Genomic DNA, 19,854 nt, shown 5'->3' on the forward strand with positions numbered 1-19,854 from the left:
GGTCTGTGTAGGGTGTCTATGTTAGTTCACCATTTTGTTGAAAATCCTATGTAACATGTCTACACTTCTTTTATGTCATCTGGCACATGGGGATAACAAAATAATGTGCTATTTTTTATCTGTGATAAGAAATAACCCATAGAGAAGGAGCACTTAAGTTAGTAACTGCCTCAAAACAATCCTATACATGCTTTTCTGAGTTTGGTAGGGAATATTATTGCAAGTCAAGGCATTGGTAAAGAAATATTATTATTCACTTGTATTACTGATTAAAAAGTTAATCTATCTGCTTTTCTTCTAATTATCTAAGAGATGCATCTTTAAAAAACTATCATTACCAAGAAAAGCAAGATGAGCAACAAAGAGAGTGTAATAGACCTGGCGGCATAGTCTTTACTCGTTGGGCTGCTGTCTGCAAGGTCAGCAGTTTAAAATAAACATTGACTCTTTTGGAGAAACATTAGGATTTCTAGTCCTGTGTGCTAGTCTGGGTAGTCTAGAGAAGCAAATTCATAGACAATCATATGTGTACAAGAAAGACCTTTATTATTTGATGCCTGATACCTGATCCCTTCAATACCTCATGGTCACAGGCTGGTGGGCTTCTTCTATGTGGGCTGTGTTGCTTCTTAAGTAGATGGCCACTTGTTTATCTTCAAGTTTTTAAGATCCCAGACACTATGTCTTTTGATAGCTGGGCACCATCAGATTTCTTCACATTTGCTTGCACAACTGCTTTGTCTTTAGCGATCATGTCGGGAAGGTGTGTATCATGGAATGCCAATTTAATAGAACAAAACATTCTTACATTGAGGAAGTACTTGAGCAGGGATCCAATGTCTATCTGCTGCCTTAATACTAAACGTAAAAATATATGCATGTAGATTGTAATGGGGAGGAATGCAGATTGAGAACCCAAACTAAATCTGTAGGCAACTGGACATTACTTTACAGAAGAGTTGCAGGGAGGAGATGAGCCATTCAAGGTTCAGTGTAGCAATGATGAAACATACAATCTTCTTCTAGTTCTTAAAGACTTCCCCCCCCCACCCCCCCACTATCATAATCCCAATTCTACCTTACAAATCCAGCTAGACCAGAGGATAGACACGGGTACAGATAGGAACCGGAAACACAGGGAATCCAGGTCAGATGATCCCTTCAGGACCAGTGGTGAGAGTGGTGATACCAGAGGGTGGAGGGAAGGTGGGGTAAAAAGGGGGAACTAATTATAAGGATCTACATATATCTTAATCCCTGGGAAACAGACAACAGGGAAGTGGGTGAAAGGAGACATTGGACAGTGTAAGACATGGCAAAATAATAATAATTTCTAAATTATCAAGGGTTCATGAGGGAGGAAGGGCCGAGGGAGGGGTATGAGATTCCGATACCAAGGGCTTAAGTAGAAAGCAAATGTTTTGAGAATGATGAGGGCAACAAATATACAAATGTATTCAACATACAATGGATGGAAATATGGATTGTGATAAGAGTTATATGAGCTCCAATATAATGATTTTTAAAAATGAAAGAGCTTTATATAAAGAGTAATTGTATATTAAGGAAACATCCCATCCTAGTACAGATCAAGTCCATACGTTCTATATTAGCTCATATGTCTATGAATCTGTAAATCTTCTTCACTCATGAAACACATGATGCTGGATGCAGGAAGATCACAGGCCAGTGGGTGGAAAGTCTTGTGTACCAAGTGGTGTTGTAAGCACCTCAGTGTTAGCAGGGGTCCCCATGTAGCTCCTCCAGCTCAGGGCACTAGCATAACTCCATATGTCTTGTCAGATGCTATTGCTCCCAGGGAGTGAGATTATGTCCTGCCTCCAGCAAATGATTTATCTCCTTAGCACCTTCATATGAGGTCATCAAATTGTGATGTGATTGACAGGCTAAACTCCACCCCTTCACTCTAAATTCTCTCAAACTGACAACATATTATATAACCCCTACATCTTGTAAGGTGTTTCCATCTCAGAAACCCACAGAGGCATTTCTAATCTGCCTTATCTGGTTGTTATGAGTCAGAATTGACTCAATGACAGTGAGAATGAAAAACCAAAGATTAAAATAAAGTTAACTGATAAAAAACAAGATTAATTTGTTGGAAATCATTGTAACTTCTGGATCTACAAAGTCAATTTATGTGTGAAGAAAAATACATGGATATAAACTACAAGTGTAATATTGACACCTTAATCAAACCCACAAGCCTATCATGAATGACTCAGGATTGGTGGCAACCTCATGTGTTACAGAGCTCAATGACTTCATAAGAGTCACCTGCTTATGAAAGCAGAGTGAGAGATTGTCTTGCCAACTTTTAGGGTAGGAACCAGCCACAAACCCCCTCTGCTACCCATCTTCTGTCTCCAATCTACCTCCCTATGGCTGCTATACCATATTACCAAAAAATAGATCTTATTCACATTATTTGGAAGCTTAAAGTTCTAAATCAGAATCACTGGCTCAAAATACAGCATCATCAATGCTTCCCTTCCTGCAAAGTCTTTAGAAGATTTTTATTCATTGATTCCATTTTCCGAGGCTTGCTGGTATTTGGGGGTTTCCTGTCACATTGCTCTAACATTTTACCTTCATGATGCTATGTGTGTGTGTGTTTCATTTCCCTTTCCTCAGAATGGCACTGATGATTGCCTTCATGACCTAACTCAATATTCAGTAAACTCTCATCTGAAAATCCCTAGTTTAATCACCTCAGCAAGGAGGTAACATTATAAGCACCATGAGTGAGAATATAGAATTTTGGAATAACCACAATACAGAAATTTGAGCTATACCTGTTACGGGTATTTCTAAAATCCATATGCATCAACAGTCTACTGCCAACCATAACTCAGGTGAAAATTTGATTTTGCTACATGATTCTAAAGGCAGCAGAGATACAGTCAACAGAAGAGTATCAAGGAGTCCTTCAAGTGGCATTATTAACCCGGGCATAGATTAGCTGGATAAGTTCATTAATTTGTTTGAATAAATTAATGTTTTATTTTTCCTTTTAATTGATTTTTTAAAACATGGAACTTCTACATAACATGATTAACTGAATGTTATCATTTTTTTCCAATTTCCCAGATGTTTGAAACACTCTCTTATTTCCGATCATTTAAAAGAACATACCATCGGCTATTAGAGCATTAAATCACACAAACCCAGCGTGTTGTCTTTTGCAGGATATAATATTTGACCTCTATGTATTTATAATACAATATCATGTAACCACATTTCTAATTTTTGAAAATTTTATGATTCCTATGTAAATGGCATCTTCATGTGCTCTGATAAATCTAACGGTAATGGCCTACAAGTGCATCTTGACTCAGAGATGCTTGACAGGAAGGCCTACAAGATGATCTGCTCATGTCAGGGTAAAATAAAATGTTGCAGATATATAAAAATTTTTACCTGTTATTCTCATGAAAATTCAGAAGGAAAATGTATTTAAAAAGTTGTTAGCATCACAATTATAATTTCTCAAAAGTAATCTCATATCCTCTTATTGCTCTCTAATTACTGCTCAGGAAGCAGATTATGTTCCATTGTGTTCTAAAGTAGCTTTAACTTGCTGGATTGCTTATCAATATAACCAGCTGTTCAATGGTAGATCCAGTGATGACGGCATTTTTAATTGCTTTTTTCGTTTGACTAAGTAAGTTCAGATGGTCACTAATTAGTTCTGTCATGCAGAGATAGTTTTGTTGTGAACAATGCAATCAGTGTTTCATTGAAAAGACAACTGTCGTAAGATCAACACTGCTTAATTATCCCTATGAATCCACCCTCAGTTTCTTTATTTGTTATGCTGTCATAAAGAAGGTGACGGGAATTAAACAAACTGCAGCTTAAAAGTATGCTTCCACCAGTGCATATAATGATTCTTCTTTTTTTTCTACTTAGAAGCATTCAATTGAAACAAGCCATAAAGACTTATTCTTTATTAAAATTTAGACAAAGTTTATGCACTACAAATTATGCTAATTCTAAGTTAAGTATTTTAAATGTTTGGGTATTATTCACATTTTAGGTTTTACATTCTAATGCAAAGCAAAAAAAACCAACCAAAAAACCTAAACTAAATCCATTGTCCTAAAGTTAATTTTGACTCATAGAAGCCCTACAGCATGAGTAGAAGCGTGCTGTAGGGTGTCCCAGGATGTAAATCTTCATAGAAGCGGACCTCCATGTCTTTTTCCTGTGAAAAAACCAGTGCCCTCCAACCACCAAGCTCTTAATGCACAGCTGAAATCTTTAGTCTCTGCACCTCCATGTTCCCTTGAGATTTACATGCAACCAGAAGTACGGAGACCTCTGGAGGACGCTTCTGTGTGTAGTCTTTTAAACTCCCACCAATAGTTTTTCTGACGGGTCTCGGTGAGAGAAGGCAGGGGAAGATGCTGATAGGATCCCGTTGTGAGTGCTTGTTAATAGGATGCATTGTTTGCCTTCTGCTGGGTAAAAAGTGAGCCTCCTCAAGTGCAAGGGGTGAGATTTCCATGCAAGAAAGGTCCAAAATTGGAGCATGTTCTTTGGATCTTACAGCTGCTTTTCTTTTCGATGTGGAATCCAGAGTTCTGGGATTGAGGTGTAGTCTGTCACCTAACCATCACCTTCCTAAGCCTTGAGAGTTAGGAGGATCTTCCAGACTGATGTCTGAATTTTGGATTTTGGATTTATCAGCACGCACAAGACGTGAGACATTTCCTTATACATTGGGAATTCTGGGTGGGGGCAGTAGGACAGGGTAGCAAGTTGCAAAATCCTGGTGAGAAGTTGGAGATTGAGGTCAGAAGCCAAGGAGTAGTACAGCAATTTGGAAAGGTAGGACATTGCAGACACTTAGCGTCCATCTTCTTATAACTATACTTGTGTTAATTTTCCCAACATAAAACATTTTTATGCTGAAAACACCCCCCTCGGCTTATACTCAACTGAGGATTCCTCTTACCAGTTCTCCAATGTAGTTCGGGTGTTCCCAGGTCTTTCCTGCTCATCTGGGGGCACCTGCAGCCACTGTGGGTGGTCTGGTGTGTAGGAATCATCCAGTTGATCAAGGTGTTTACTAATGGGTGGCTATTTAGTCCCCTGCGCCTCTGTGTCCCTGCAGACAAAAGCATTGCAAAAAGACTGTTATTTGTGACTTTGCTGCTAAAAACATTGAGAGATGACTCAGTTATTTAAGATCTCTTTGAGGCTCCCTTGAATCCTGCATATCCCTGTGATTGTCTTTGAACCTAGAGCTTTTATTATTCTAAGGTTAAGAAACTGTGACTAGTTAAGTAACATTTGCATAGATAAGAGTTTAGGAATGTTTAAGTTCTTTGATGTTTGTTTTGTAACCAATTCCCTTGTGTAAGAAGAGTATATATACCAAGCTTCAAATATACTCCAGACTTCAGTCCATCAGATTGGAGTCCTCCTGATCCCATGCTTTGTACATATCTCTTTATTTTCCTTTCATCCGCACGCCTCATTTTGAACCCAGCTTGATGCAGGATAGCTGGTCTAAATCCCTGCATTAATGACGCCCCAAGAGGTCCTCTCTATGCATTGGCATCTCAGAATAGGAATGTTGTCCCTGGAGCTTGGTGGACCAGGATGCGTTCCACTCTCCTTCCCTCTTTGTTTGCCCCTCTGTGTTCTGATAGAGCTCCCCTCTCCCTGAGCTGTGGTTCAGTGCTGTCCTCTGAAGTGCGCTCTTCTAGGGGTGGAGGTGGGGGTCCCTGTAGTTTGGATTTGGACTGACCCTGCAGTCCTATTTATTGATTCGCTGCTTCATGCTGGTATGATGCATTCATATCTTGGCGTACCTGGTTGAATCTGGTCCCTCCTTCTCCTGTGGAGATATGACCAATACCCTCCCCTTGGATAGGTAGTGCCCTATTCCCCCACTATGCATGTCTTTTTTATGTTTTTCTTTTCCGCTCATTTTTAGTTGACTGCTATATGCATCCAAGTCTTGGGTTTGGCCCTTATCATAGTACCTGAACCTTAACCGCAGGAATGTATATCTATAGTAGCTTTTCCCCTCTTACCTATTTGAATTTTTTGAGCTTACCTCAAAGGACTCATGTTGTACTTGGCCTCTTGTGCTTGGCTTACTTCCAGCATAATTTTTTCCCAATTTTTCCCATTCAGCGATGTGCTTTATGCGTTCATCACTGCTTTTTAGGGATGCATAGTAACCCATTGTGTGTATGTAGCACAGAGTTTTTTAACCCATTCTTCCATTGATGGAAATGTGGGTTGTTTACAACTCCTTGCGGTTGTGAACTCACCACAATGAACATTGGAGCACAGATGTCTGGTGTGGTTTGTTTCTTGCCTCTTCTGGGGATATGCTCAGTAGGGGGATTACTGGGTCATATGGTAGCTTGATTCCCGCCTGTTTTAGAAATCGCCAAATCAATTTCCGTAGTGGCTGTACATATCTGCAGGTCCACCAGCAGTGGATGACAGTTCCTATCCCACCACAGCCCCTCCAACACTTTTTATTTTCGGATTTTTTTTAATTGGACTATCTTTGAGGGTTTTAGGTGGTATTTCATAGTTGTTTTAATTTATATTTCTCTTATGCATGATGATCAAGAAGATTTCTCTCATATGTTTATTGGTCTTCTGAAATTTCTGTTCAGGTCCATTGGCCCACTCCTCAGTGGGACATTAGTTTTATTTTCTTATTGTAAGCTAGCAGAGTATTGTAGATTTTAATAATGAGGCCTTTGTCTGATGTTTCATTTCTAAAGATGTTTTCCCAATACATGGACTCTTCTTTCTCTCTTGGTGAATTCTTTTGAGGTACACAGGTGTTCTATCTTCAATATCTCACTTGTCTATGCGTGCCTCCTCTGTGTTTGTAACCTTCCTTCTTTCCAATAGCCTATGTATTATTCCTTGTGCCAAAGTTATCATGTGTCTCAGTTCCCGCACTGATGGCCCTAACAGTTTGGAATTTCACCTCAAGGTCTCTGATCCACCTTGAGTTTATTATTTTACATGGAGTGAGCTAAGGATATTTCTTCATTTTTCTGCCAGTAGATATCCATACCTCAGCAGACTCATGTCCATTTTTTCCAGCACCACTTGTTGAAGAGGGCATCCACTTCCCATTTAATATTTTCTGGACCCTTATCCAAAATCAGTTGTCCATATGATGATGCTTTTATTCCTGGGTTTTCAGTTCTTTCCCGTTTGTCAAGCATCTGTCATTATACCACACTGTTTTGACCACTGTGACTGGATAATAGGTGATGAAAAGAGGTTATGGAAGCCCTCCAACTTTGTCCTTCTTCTTGAGGAGTTCTCTGCTAATTCACAGCTTCTTCCCTCTCCATATGAAGTAGTATTTGGTTTTTCCAGTAATTTGAAGAAAGATGATGGTATTTGTAGTAGTTACATGATCTGTTGACAATTTGAGACTTAAGAGTGGAGAGGGGGGGAGTCTAGCCTGTCATTCAGGTCACAGCTTGATGATCACATTTGGAGGTGACAAGCAGAAGAATAGTTCGGTGGAGGCAGGACATATGCTCACTCCCTGGGAGCATTGCAGTTGACAAGACACATAGAGCTACAATAGAGCCCCGGAGCTGAAGGAACCACATGGAGAACCCTTCCAGCACTGAAATGCTTCCATTGTCACTGAATCCACAAAACTTTCCACCCAGTGGCCTTGGATCATCCTGAATTTGGCATTATTGCATGTGTTTAATGAGTCTGAAATGGAATTATAGATTGGTATTGGGCATATGGGCTAATATTGGACTTGTGGACTTGATCTGGACTGGGCTGGGATGTTTTCTCAATATTCAATTGCTCCTGGATGTAAAGCTCTTTCTTACACACATATGTGTTTCTATGGATTTGTTTCTCTAGTCCACCTACTAATACAGTATTCGTATCAGGATTACCTTAAACTTATATAAGGCCTTGAGCAGAACTCACATCTTTACTGTATTGCTTCTCCCAATCCATGAGTATGGGGTATTCTTCAATTTGTGACGTCACTCTTGGTTTCTTATGGCAGTGCTCTGTAGTTTTCCTCATACAAATCTATTGGGGTTTTTAAGTCAGGTTTATCCCTAGACATTTCAGTGTGTGCTTGGTCTAAAGATCAACCCACCCTGGATTTCACATACTGAAAAGCATCCAAAATATAACAATAATATGAAAATAAACTAGAATAAAAACACAATTAAAAAGAAAGAAAAATATTAAAAACTAGAAAAACTTTTAAATGGGTCCAAAAGGAGGTTCTGATGATAAGGTATTAAATTTTAACATAATTATGTCTGCCATAATTAATTTTTCAATACAATCTGCATGACACCAAAGCTACTCATGTCCCTGATCTATAGTGAGAACGGATATCAGATGCTTAATCTACATATATTTCCCATTCATTTTTTTTTTTGGTCAAATAAGAGATCCAATAAGATTTTTATTTTGGTCAAATAGGAGATCCAATAAGATATTATACTTTAACCTAACTAAAAATGGCCTTACAATGCTCTCTGTCTGATAAAAATGTTATTAACATCCCTTGATTTTGGTAGGAGGGCATTCACACAAGGTTTAATCTATATGTAGAAACTACAAATGAAATTTAGGCTGCCACAATCATCCACAGCCTGTTGGATAACTATTTAGTATTTAACCTTTGATATCATTGCCTTATTCATATTTGGATTATATACTTTACAGACTAGTATGCTTCCTCGGTGTGCACTTAGTTGAAACCTTACTTAGCTGGCTGCTTGTTGACTACAAGCTTTTAGGACCTCAGATACTATACTTTCTGATTGCCAGGCATCATTTAGTTTCTTCACCACGTGTTGCTATGGGACCCATATCGTCAGAGATCTCCTTTGAGGGCAAGTATCAACAGTGCCCTGTCATAAGACTACTTGTTTTTAGACTTGGGTCTAGAATTAAGCATGAGTCCAAATCCATTCATATATCTAGGGTTTATATATGTCTCTACTGAGGAGACTGCATTGCCAATTTTAAATTAGAGAACCTTATTAATCATTCTCATGGGACTTAAGGTAATTCTATCACAAGTGTCATTACATTAGCCAAATTATCTAAATCAAAAGAGTTGAGAAAAGGAAATTATTCAAGCATAGGCCAGTTATGGATTACAATATATTAATTATTGATGTGTACAGAATAAGGTCTTAAATGACTATACACTATTTACACAGACAATAGGAGTTGTGATAAGGCAACACTTTCACTAACACTCATTGACAGTGGCAGAGCCACCCCTACAGAATAACAGAGCACTAAAACAGTGAGAGCATGGCAGTTCTTGTATGCTACTCATTCGGCACACCACACCTTGGGAAAAAGATCCAAATTCAAATTCAGCAATGGCCAGTTCTATGCCTTTGGAGTTTCACCTTTAGGTCTAAAGGCTACAGGTGAGATTGAGGTAAACCCAGTTTACTTAGTGGGGTTTATATAATGAGTGTTACTGGTGTGGTCTGTGTTGGTTGCCTAGAATATCATTTACCAAAGTCCCAGTAGTCTACAGCACATGGCCTGGATCACCAAAGGTTGGAGAGAAGCTAGATCAATAGTGTCTAATTAGGAACATACTACCAGCCATTTTATCCTTTGGGTTCTATATTAGTATTTAAGCACCCCTCCCCCCACTGGAAGGTTGCTTCCTCAAATTTTACTACAAATAGAAAGATACTTGCCTTATCCTAGATATCCACCCCACATCTTAGATTTCAATTTCTAGAAGGTTATCTTATCACACTGGTGGGATTGTCTGCTGGTTAGGGCTGTCCCTAGCACAATTTTGTATGGAAGCCACTCGCAATATTCCCTCTCTTCGATATTGAATCTGACCTCAGCCAAGGTGAGGTCTCTTCTGCTAAAGCGGTGTTTAAGATGCATATTTAGAGTGGGTGATGTACGGTTCATGGAGACTAGGCAGGCTTTCTATCACAGTGCTTGGAAGACTGGATTATCAGATTGAATTCACTGGGAGCAGGAGTCTGTTTTATCTTGATATTTATCCTTATAGAAGTGGACTGATACACTATTTGCCCTTTTTGATGGACTAAATTCTCTCACCATAATGTTTTTTTAAGATTCCTTAATATCATGAGATGTTGCATGATTTCATTGATGTTTTCCAGGGATGTGTAGCATGTGTTTATGTACCAAGGTTATTTTTAATTAATTCTTCTACAGATGGATGCACCTTGCTGTTTCCAGCTTCTTGCTATTATGAATCGTGCTATAACGGCTATGGGAGAGCACCGAGCTTTTGGCATTCCATCTCTTATTTCTTTGCAGTATATGCCCAGCATTGCTGGGTCCTATGGTATGGTCTTAAGGAACACCAAATTACTCACAACTAGATCAGTAGATTTCATAATAATAAATAAAGGTTGAAGTTTCCAAGGATTTTGTCTTACTTGGATCCGCATTCAATGCCCATGGCCACGGTCAATTCCCATGGAAGCAGCAGTCAAGCGATCTAAAGAGGAACTGTGAAAGGTAAATGTGCTGCACAAGAACTCTTTAGAGTATGGCAGGCAAGGATGTCCCTATGAGGGCTAAGGTGTGCCTAAGCCAAGCCATGGCATTCTCTAGTGCATCATATGCATGTGAAAGTTGGACAGTGAATAAGGAAGTCCATAGAAGAATGTATATCTTTGAATGATGCTACTAGAGAAGAATATTGAAAGTACCATGAACTCCTAAAAGAACAATTATCTGCATTGGAAGAACTAAATCCAGGGTGCCCCTGAGATGCAAGGATGGCAAGACCTCATTTTGCCTGGTTTCGACATATTGTCAGGAGATACCAGTCTGGAGAAAGAAATAGTTTTGATAAAGTGGAGGACCAGCAGAAAGAGAAAAGCCCTTGAAGAGATAGATTGACACATGACTGCTTCAATGGGCTCTGGCATAGGAACAATTGTAAGATGGCTGAGAGCAGTGTGGTGTTTTTTTCTGTTGTAAATGGGGTCACTTTGGGTCAGAGCAGAGTGACCCACAACACTGACTTGATGACACATAACAACAACATGGTATTTCTATTTCCAGTTGTCTTATGTATCACCAGATTGCTTTTGACAATGAGTGTACATATTTACAAGCCTACCAGCAGCCTATAAGGTTTCTAATTTCTCCATACCCTCTCCAGAATTTATTATTCTATGTTTTGGAGTTAGGCGATGGCAGTGGGTTTGAGATAGTATTTCCTTGTTGCTTTGATTTGCAGCTCACCTACTGCTCATGAATGTGAGCATTCCCTCAAGAGATTGTCAGCAATTACAGTGTCTTCCTTTGTGAATTGTCTATTTCTATTCTTTGCCCGCCTTTTTTTCCCCATTAAGGTGTTTCAGAGTTCTATAGATATTATTACTTAAATTTGTTGTCTAAAAAACAAAGCCTTACTGGGGAATGGGGTAATGAACTGAGGGAATAGCTGCTTAATGGATACGCCATTTCTCTTTGTGTTTAATATATCTTTTGCGGAAGTGGATCAAAATATCGCTTGATGGTTGTACAATGTGATATAAGTGATTAACACCACAGAATTATACGCTTAAGAGAGATTGAAAGATCTCTTTTATGATATAATTTTACCATATTTAAAACAAAAGATGCCCAAATAACAACTAATAAATAATAAAACTAATCTCTTTGGGCAGGAATATGTATCTAGCGGCATAGAAAGAGAGAGTGGGCATTCTAGTTGTCCTCCTAGCTTCTAAGCCACAGAAAAAGGGATGAAAAACAAACACTGAAATCTCAGAAATCTGGACACAATAAAAATACCATATGTTTTTAAAATCAGGAAAGATGTGTGTCAGAAGTGTATCCTTTAATCAAACTTATTTAATCTGTATGCTGAGCTAGAAAGAACCAAAGCTGAACTATATGGAAATCAAAGGGGCATAAAGATTGGAGGAAGACTTATTAACAACCTGTGGTATGCAGATGACACAGTTTGCTTGTTGAAAGGTTGTGCATTGAAACCTTTAATGTGGTTTTCAACTCAATGTAAGGGAAAAAAACTCTTCACAACTGGGTAAAAAGGTTACATTATGATAAGTGGGGAAAATAGTGAAGTTGTCAAAGATTTTTATCTTCTTTAGATCGACAATTTTTGCACATGGAAGCATCAGTCACATGATCAAATGATCATTGCATTGGCAAATCTGCTGCAGAAGATTTCTTATGAAAGAGACATGACTGACCCAAGCCATGAAGTCTTTAATTGTTTCATATGCACATGAAAGTATGCCATTTGTGCATTTGAATTATGGTGCCCCTATAGAATATTGAAAATACCATGGATTACCAAAAGTCCCAAAACCCGAGGACCTGCTCTGGAGATAAAGATGGCGAGAATTAACTCACAGGTTTTGGACATGCTTTCAAGAAAGATGGGTCCCTGGACAAAGACAGCATGCTTGGTAAAGTAGAAAGGCAGTGAATAAGAGGAAGACCCTGGAATAGATGGCCTGACACAATGGATGCAGCAACAGGGTCAAATCGAGCCATAGTTGTGAGGGTGGTGCTGGACCAGACAGTGTTTCTTCTGTTGCACACAGAAAATTTATGAGTTGCAATTGACTCAATAACACCTAACAGAAACTTTATCTATCTATCTATCTATCTATCTATCTATCTATCTATCTATCTATCTATCTATCTATGATCTATCTGCATTTATCGATCTGCATCATCTACATAACTGTTTTCTAACTATCATAATGTATTCTTAGAGAATATTATCATTTTAAAAACTCATTTTATTAGGGGCTCACACAACTCATCACAATCCATACATATAACAATTGTGTAAAGCATATCTGTACATTTATTGCCCTCATTATTCTCAAAACATTTGCTCTTCACTTCAGCCACTGGCATCAGGTCCTCATTTATCCCTTCCCTCCCCACTCCCCACTCCCTCATGAGCCTTGAAAATTTACAAATTATTATTTTGTCATATCTTTCCATGCCCAATGTCTCCCTTCACCCACTTTTCTGTTGTCCATTACCCAGGGAGGAAGTCACATATCAGTTTCCCCTTTCCAACCCACTCTCCCTCTACCCTCCCAGTATCGCCATTCACACCACTGGTCCTGAAGGTATCATCGTCCTGGATTCCCTGGGTTTTCAGTTCCTATCTGTACCAGTGTACATCATCTGGTCTAGACAGACTTACAAATTAGAATTCAGATCATGATAATGGGGGCGGGCGGGAGAAGGGAAGCATTTAAGAACTAGAGAAAAGTTATACTTTTCATCGTTGCTACATCGCACCTTGACTGGCTCATCTCCTCCTCTAGACCCCTCTGCAAGGGGATCTCCAGTGGCCGACAAATGGGCTTTGGGTCTCCACTCTGCACTACTTCCCGCTACATTCACTATGGTAAGATTTTTTTGTTCTAATGATGCCTTGTACCAGATCCCTTCAACACCTCGTGATCACATAGGCTGGTGTGCTTCTTCCATGTGGGCTTTGTTGCTTCTGAGCTAGTTGGGCGCTTGTTTATTTTCAAGTCTTTAACACCCCAGACACTATACCTTTTGATAGCTGGGCACCATCATCTTGCTTTGTCACATTTGCTTATGCACCCATGTGTCTTCAGCGATCATATCATGAAGGTGTGCACCCAATTATATGATTTTTTGTTTTTTGATGCCTGATAACTGATTCCTTCAGCACCTTGTGATCACACAGGCTGGTGTGTTCTTCCATGTGGGCTTTGTTGCTTCTGAGCTAGATGGCCGCTTGTTTACCCTCAAGCTTTAAAGACCCCAGACGCTATATCTTTTGATAGCTGGGCACCATTAGCTTTCTTCACCATATTTGCTTGTTCAACCACTTTGTCTTCAGTGGTTGTGTCGGGTAGGTGATCATCATAGAATACCAATTTAATAGAAGAAATTATTCTTGCATTGAGGGAGTAATTAAGTGGAGGCTCAATGTCCTTATGCTACCTTAATACTAAACCTATAAATATAGGCATACAGATCTATTTCCCCATCATCATACATAAATATATTTGCATATGTATATGTCTTTATCTAGACCTTTATGAATGCCCCTTGCCTCCCAGTTCTTTCCTCTATTTCCCTTGACTTTCATCCTGGCCCACTATCTTGCTCAGTCCCCACCTGTGTTTCACCTATTCCTCTTGGTTACATTACCCTTGATCACGCCCTACCAGGCCTCCCACACACCCCTCACCACCAATTTGGATCACTTGCTGTTCCCTTGTCCCTGAGTTTGTTAACACCACTTCCTTTCCCCCTACCTCCCCCTATCCCATGTCCCTCCAGAACTGTTGGTCCCGGTTTTTTTCTCCTCAAGATTGTTCATCCAGCCTATCTTATTTAGACAGACCTGTAGAGATAATAAAATGCACAAAAACAAGACAGAGCAAAACCAAGCAACAATATACAACAAAACAACAACAACAATAAACCACTGACAAAGAACAAAACAAAAAACCACAAGAAAGAAAAGTTTGTAGTTAGCTCAGGGATCAGTTGTTGGCCTTTAGGAGTGATTTCCCAGTACAGTCTGTTGGGCACCATGCCCTGGCCCCAAAGCCCTCCTTCAGAATTCCCTGGGGACCTTGTTGCTCCATTCCCTTGCTATTTCACTGCATTCCTTCAGTGCTTTGCCTCGGTTTGGCTGGATCAGATCGGGCACAATTCTCACACTGTGTCACTGGTGCTGTCCCCTGCAGGGCCATGGGTCAGTTAGGGGTGTCATGTCTCATAGTGGGGCTGGCCATGTGGTCCTCTCTGTAGACTCATTGCTCTAATTGGGGTAATCGTCCTCAAGGCCTGGTGGGCCAGGATGTGTTCCATTCTCTCCTATTTCCCCTTCATTTGCTCCCGTGTGCTCCGATCAGATATGTCCCTCTCCCAGAGCTGCAGATTCAATACCATCTTTTGAAATAAATTCTTCTGGTGAGAGGGGCAGGCATCCACTTTGTATTTGGTACTGGGACCAGACCCCAGACCTCTCCACTGGTCCCCTACTCCATGCCAGAATGTTCCATTCACACCCTGGGGCACTGGGTTGAAGTCTGGTCCCTCTTTCCCTGTGGAGATATAAACAATAACATCCCCTTAGGTGGGTTAGCACGCTCTTCCCCCACTACCCATTTCTTCCTTATTTTCATCATTTTTTCCCTTTCCCCACCTCCTCCTCCATTGTCTACCATGTGCATCCCTGTATTTGATCTGTTCCCTGCTATACTATATGGTCCTCACACAGTATCTGTTAAAGTCAATGATATTTAGAGTCTAGTCAAGCTGACTCAAAATTAACTGCCCCATATATGATTTGTGGCACTATAATTTTTACTAGAATTTTATTATGTGATCATATTATATTGAAATAAAATATTATAATGATGAGTATTTTAAAAGCTAATATTTAAAGTGATTACTACATACCAGATTTATGTAAAGTACTATCTATTTATTGTTTAACTTACTATGTTAGTTCCGGTTGACTAGAGAAACAAATTCATAGACACTCATATATGTATAAGAAAGATATTTATATAAAGTTATTGTATATTAAGAAAACATGCTGGTCAGTCCACATCAAGTCTGATACCAGTTTATAAATTCCTCTTCAGATTCATGCAACACATACAATGATACCGAATTCTAGAAGATCACAGGTCATTGAGTGGAAAGTCTTGTGGATCCACTGGCAGTGGAAGCATCCCATAGTCGGAACATCTCATTGCTGGCTTGGGTCTCCATATAGCTCCTCCAGCTCCAGGGCTCTGGCTCCATTAGCATAGCTCCCTGAGACTTGTCAACTGAAATGTTTCAACAGCAGAAAAGTAAAGGCAGAAAGCATGTGTCTCACCTCCAGGGAGGAAGACAGGAGTTCCCAGAATCTTCAGGAGAAGACCATGCCTACACCGTGTCCTTATTGGCTGTGACCTGATTGATAGGCTAAGGTCCTACCCCTTCTCTCAAGTTGACAGTAAATTATGCAACTGCCACACTTACTTTAAGACATTTAGAAGCCTGATATTGTTATTCTTACAGTTGCAAACATATTAAATGTAAGTAAGTTCAGAGATCTGGTTGTCATCTCATCTGTTCAAACACATACTTTATATATCAGATGATAAAGAGTCAGGCTAGATGTTCCTGGCCCTTGAAATCAAATTAGACAAGATTAGATAGAGGGGATTCGGGGATTATAATAAAATTGTATATTGATTTATGATTTATTTACTAAACTGGAAATATCTATGCATGAAATAAATAGAGGAGTGATATAGATTTATATGAGAAATTATAGTAGAATTACTTTGGAACATTTTCTTTAATCCTTGGATGGGAATTTAACTTGGTCTAAATAATACATAAGAAAAATAGGTGATATAAGGCTAACTTTCACACAAAAGAAGATATATTCTACTACTTTTTATGGATCTACTCATTGTTAAACTAACAGCCTCTATACACTGTAGAAGATGTAAATTCTGATGTGGTGTAATGAACAGTTAGAGTTAGTCGCTACCACGATATTAAGAAAGACGTAGAGAGTTTTTTTCTTCATTTTTATGCTACTACATGTGATAGAGCCTGAATAGAATATTTTTAAGAAAGACCACTGCGGTGAATTTCAACAAACAAACTATTAAAATGATCAATCACGGAATCAACAATCATAGTGGGTAACTTTAACACTCCACTATCAGAGAAAGATCACTGGGAAAGAAGCTCAGCAAAGAAGCAGAGAACTAAACAATATAATTAGGCAACAGGGCCTGGTAGACATCTATAGAGCTTTCCATCCAAAAGCAAAGGCTTTCACATTCTTTTCAAGTCCACATGGATCTTTTTCAAGAATGTTCCACATGCTGGGACACATGTCCAGCCTGAGTAAATTCAGAGATATTATCCAGAAATCTTTCTCAGATGACTATGCCATAAAGCTAGAGATTAATAAGAGGACATCCAGAAAAGCAAGGGCAACGATTAGAGAATGAACAATGATCTCCTGAGACATCAATGGACACAGGCCCAGATCAGAGAGGATATTAGGAAGTTTCTAGAAAATAACACAGGACAGATGATACCTTCAGGACCAGGGGTGTGAGTGGTGATACTGGGAGGGTAGAGGGAGAGTGGGTTGGAAAGAGAGAACTGATTACAAGAATCTACATGTGACCTCCTCCCCGGAAGATGGACAACAGAAAAGTGGGTGAAGAGAGATGTTGGACTGGGAAAGATATGACAAAATAATAAATTATAACTTATGAAGGGCTCATGATGGAGGGGGGAGCGGAAAGGGAGGGAAAAAAAGAGAACCTGATGCCAGGGGCTTAAGTGGAGATCAAATGCTTTAAAAATGACGAGGGTAATGAATGTACACATGTGGTTTACACAATTGATGTATGTCTGTATTGTGATGAGTTGTTTGAGTCCCTAATAAAAGGTTTTAAATAAAAAAGGATACAGTCTAAGCTTATAAATTACTTTGCATGAGTTCTAAAAAGTAGTCTGTAAGGTTCACTCATGCATCTCTCAGGTCACTATGAGACATAATCTCAATGGCAATGGGTTCTTTTGCTGTTATTTTGTTTTTATTTTAGTAGTATACAGTTAAAGCAGGCCATTCAAACCCAGCATGGCCCCTGGGAGAAAGAGCTAGTGATCTATAAAACTTACAGCCAAGAAAACCTAGGCAGTTTTACTGTCACACAAGGTCACTACAGGTCAAAAATCAAGTTGATGAAACCCAACAACAAAGATCTTCCAAATGTATGATTTCCATTCAAGTAAAATCGGCTCATATAAAATGACTGGTGTTTTGAATCTGCTCATATGCATATGAAAGTTGGACATTGAATAAAAAATAAAGAAGAATTCATGCATTTGTATTGTAGTGCTGAAGAAGAATGTTGAAATGATTATGGACTGACAAAAGAAGAAACAAGTCTATTTTAGAAGTACGGCCAGAATGTTCCATAGAGGCAAGGATGGCAAGAGTTCTTCACAGTACTTTGGAAATGTAAGGAGAGACAGGTCCCTGGAGAAAAGCAGCATGCTTGGTGCCATAGAGGGGCAGCGAAGAGAGGAAGGCCCTCAAGGATACAGTGGCTGCACCAATGAGCTCAAGCCTAAGTTGTGAGGATGACACAGACTCAGCAGTGTTTCTGATCGATGGCACCTACCAGGAACAAACTAGGAAATATACATTGAACTATATTCCCCAAGTCCCATAATTCCATTAAGTCTCTTTCTCAGTTACCCATATGAAACTTTTAGGATGATTGTAATGCAACATGTCAATGGAGCCATCCAAATAGCTCTGCACTCAAGTTCTTATTCCAACTCACCCAGCCTTTCTTGTTATTATTGGATTGCATTAAACCACTCTGTGTATTGTGCAAATGTGCTTTCACAGGATATTTCATTGTGAATTACTATGAACAAATCACAAAACTCACTGCTTTTGAATCAATGCTTGCACATGTGACCCTGCAGGACAGAACAGAAATCCCCCTGGGGGTTTCTGAGACTGTACCTCTCACTATGAGTAGAAAGCCTCACACTTCTCCAATGGAGCAGCTGGTGGTTTCAAACTCCTGATCTTGTAATTAGCAGCCCAATATGTAACCACTGCACTGCTTCTTGTGGCCCAACTAAAGTAAATCACTATATTCATTTCCCATTATTAAATAATTTGTATTATAATTATGATAAGAAAAATAACCAAAATTAAAAGTATAACTTTCTGCTATTTCAGTGAATCAGAATTTAAATACTTGTTTTAAAAATTAATGTCTCAAAAGAAAAATGTGTGATCAAGTTGATGTATAGATTATCATTCTATAGATTATTTTTGCTCAATTATTTCTGCTATACATTTCTTACTTATATGCCATAGTATTTATACCAGGCTTTAATTTAGTTGAAAGTTAGTAAATATTTATTTTTTCATTGATTAAAATAATCATTGTATGCCATTAATACTTATTTATCACATAGGACAGAGTAAGAAAAATCCTTCGATTTACCTCCCTAACCCATCATCTGGAATTTTCCTTTTTCAATTCCATTAATGTAAATATAGATATGTATAATGTAAAGCTAATATTTAGACATTCAGACTTGGCCAACATTATTTAAATGATGATAAAATATTTGCATACTTTTTTCTTGCGTTTGTATTTTTGTGTGTGTGAGTGTGTGTGTGTGTCTATGGTGTTGGGGTACATTTCAGTTACATTATTTGTATTTGCTCTGAGTTACCTGGAATTCATCTTGTTATAAGAAGGGTAAAATATGGAGGACACAGATATTGGTATAGATTTGCTGCTGAGAAATCAAAGAAAGCTGCCAAGCTTTTTTTTATATGTTGGATACCAGTTAAGCAATTTCCCTTCCTATCTGCAGGGGCCATTGAATCTGACAAGTTGAATTCGAAACTTGAATTTATTACCTATGATCAAAGTGACCTTGTAGAAGTCAACTTACCTCTATATGATCTGTTTCCTTCTCTGCAAATTAGTAACAGTAACGCTGCAAATATTTTCCGTGAAGACAGATGATGATATAGAATGCCTTAGTAAGGTACCTGGAACATAACAATCAATAAACAGTAACTATTTTTATTATAATTAATCCAGCATTGCTTTTCACTTGCTTCATCCTATATCATCAAATGATTATACTGGGTTTGCAGATTAAGTACCCACCAGCAATAAATATCATCTCACTGCCTGTATTCAGTGCAAGTTAATTTTTTCCTCTGCCTCAAAACATGGCCTGAGACAGAGGAGA

This window comes from Tenrec ecaudatus, chromosome 3 (assembly GCF_050624435.1).
Source record: "Tenrec ecaudatus isolate mTenEca1 chromosome 3, mTenEca1.hap1, whole genome shotgun sequence".
Lineage (NCBI taxonomy): Eukaryota > Metazoa > Chordata > Mammalia > Afrosoricida > Tenrecidae > Tenrec > Tenrec ecaudatus.